Source organism: Sylvia atricapilla, chromosome 8 (genome assembly GCF_009819655.1).
Source record: "Sylvia atricapilla isolate bSylAtr1 chromosome 8, bSylAtr1.pri, whole genome shotgun sequence".
Classification (NCBI taxonomy): Eukaryota; Metazoa; Chordata; class Aves; order Passeriformes; family Sylviidae; genus Sylvia; species Sylvia atricapilla.
The window spans coordinates 415,192-417,859 of NC_089147.1; the positions used below are offsets into that span (position 1 = coordinate 415,192).

At 54.6% G+C, this 2,668-nt stretch overlaps 1 long non-coding RNA gene across 1 annotated transcript; it reads right to left on the reverse strand.

Annotated features, from left to right (window-relative positions):
- Positions 1 to 1,197: 1,197 nt before the first annotated feature.
- Positions 1,198 to 1,463, reverse strand: LOC136364570 (uncharacterized). The gene is made up of 3 exons (XR_010744181.1): positions 1,443 to 1,463; positions 1,345 to 1,403; positions 1,198 to 1,244 (listed from the first exon to the last, which is right to left on the reverse strand). It is a non-coding gene; the product is annotated as an uncharacterized lncRNA (long non-coding RNA).
- Positions 1,464 to 2,668: the final 1,205 nt, after the last annotated feature.

Consider the following 2,668-nt stretch of genomic DNA (forward strand, 5'->3'; position numbering starts at 1 on the left):
CCTGTGACAGGGGTTTGGACCTTGGTGGTCTGTAGGGTCCTTTCCAAGCCAAACCAGTCTGGAATCTCACAGAATCCTTGAATGAAATGGGTTTAAGACAGTCAGTCCCCTGGGACCCCTTGCTATGCCTTCATGTGCTTCACTCCACACAGGGTGAGCTGTGGCAGCTGATCTCTGAGCTGCTCCGGGACACTGCAATTCCACCTTGTTTGGAGTGCACTGTGACGGCTTTAAAATGAAGGAGCCTTGAAAAATAAACCTGGGCTGCTGCTCTAGTGCTGCTTTAAAACATAATAAATTTCCAAAGGGAAGACTTGGCAGAGGGGAGGTAAAAAGGGAAGCTTTTTTGGCGCTTACACTGCAGCCAGTTTAAATTAGGTAACTGAGTATCTATAAATTGTCTAATTAGGTCAACTTTCATTGCAACCTCGTCCTGAATTGCCCCTGCAATAAGCTTTCTTTAGAGAATGTCTTTTACACCCCTTGATCCCACATAGTACTTCAAAATGATAATGATCCACTTAATCCTCACAACTGATTCGAAGTTTTCCAGAAAACACTGTGACTTCAAACAAATGCATTTCTTGGGAATGCATGTCTCTACGTATGGAAGGATTTGTCCTGAAAACCATAAAATCTCTGTAACAGAGCTCTGCAATACAGTTACATAATGAGATTAATGGTGGCTTCAAAAGGACAGTCATGTTTGCTTTTCATAAAGCTCTGAAACATCAGAATTAACTAAGAAAAACCAATTTTGTTAAAACAAACCCGCCCTCTCACTAATGAGAGATGAGGGCTGCCATGGTCATGGGCCCATCTGAGCTCCAGGAGGGCTTGGACCAGGCTCTCAGGCCCAGGGTGTCCTGTGCAGGGCCAGGAGCTGGGCTCGCTGCTCCTGGGGTCCTTTCCAGCTCTGGATGGTCTCTGATTCCTTCATTTCCACTGCCCACTGACCCCCGGCAGCAGCTGCTGCTGACTCTGCCCCATCTCACCTGCAGTGTCCTCTCTGCTGCCCGCTGCTGCTGAGCACCTCTGAGAGCCTCTGAGAACCTTTGTGAACCTCTGACCACACTGACCACCTCTGAGAGCCTCTGAGAACCTTTGAGCACCTCTGAGCACCTCTGAGAACCTCTGACCACACTGACCACCTCTGAGCACCTCTGAGCACCTCTGAGAACCTCTGACTGACCACCTCTGAGAACCTCTGACCACACTGACCATCACTGAGCATCACTGACCACCTCTGAGCACCTCTGAGAACCTCTGAGCACCTCTGAGAACTTCTGAGAACCTCTGAGTACCTCTGAGAACCTCTGAGTACCACTGAGAACCTCTGAGCACCTCTGAGAATCTCTGAGAACCTCTGACCACACTGACCATCACTGAGCACCACTGACAATCTCTGAGCACCTCTGAGCACACTGACCACCTCTGAGCACCACTGAAAACCTCTGAACAACTCTGACCACCACTGATCATCCCTGATCATCCCTGAGCACCCCTGAGCTCGTCTCCCTCCTGCCACCTGCATGTGCAGTGCTGTCCCCAGGCCCCCTGAGCTCACTGCCCCGCTGATCCCTGACTTTGGGTGGGAGGCCCCTGTCCCTGCCCCAGGCTGTGCTCACCGGAGCTGGCTGATAGTGGGGAAAGGTGCTGACTGAAAAATAACAAACCCAGGAATAATCCACCTTTTGGCCTTGGTTTAGGCTGTTTATGTCCCAGTGCAGCTGGCAGCTTGGATGTGTTGTCACGAGCCCAGGGGACACCGGGGGACACCGAGAGCCAGATCAGCCTGTGTGTCAGGGCTGCCAGCTCCCAGTGCCTGGGGAGAGGCCAGGGAACAACACCTGCCCTGAGACTGACACTAACTGAGCAAAACCTGACCGAGATCACTCCTCTGGAGGGCATCTCTGCCTGGTAGTGTTATTACCTCTGCTGTGCAGCCTGGAATTCTGCCACCACCACCATCCTCTCCCTGTGCCTGGACCCTGCTCCCCTCTGCTCTCAGCGTGGCTTTGTAATGGCAATGAGAGCAGGAATGAAAGGCTGCAGCACCATGCTGGCACACACACACAGGCCACGGGGCGTCTGAACCTTCCTTCTCTCACAGGCAGAGCTGCAGAGTCCGAGCCTCGGAGCAGAGCACCAGCAGCAGTGCTGGAGGGCCTGGAGAGACAGGAGCTGCACCAGCAGCAGTGCTGGAGGGCCTGGAGAGACAGGAGCTGCAGCAGCAGCAGTGCTGGAATGCCTGGAGAGACAGGAGCTGCAGCAGCAGCAGTGCTGGAGTGCCTGGAGAGACAGGAGCTGCAGCAGCAGTGCTGGGGTGCCTGGAGAGACAGGAGCTGCAGCAGCAGTGCTGGGGTGCCTGGAGACACAGGAGCTGCAGCAGCAGCAGTGCTGGAGGGCCTGGAGACACAGGAGCTGCAGCAGCAGCAGTGCTGGAATGCCTGGAGAGACAGGAGCTGCAGCAGCAGCAGTGCTGGGGTGCCTGGAGAGACAGGAGCTGCAGCAGCAGCAGTGCTGGAATGCCTGGAGAGACAGGAGCTGCAGCAGCAGCAGTGCTGGGGTGCCTGGAGAGACAGGAGCTGCAGCAGCAGCAGTGCTGGATGCCTGGAGACACAGGAGCTGCAGCAGCAGCAGTGCTGGAGGGCCTGGAGAGACAGGA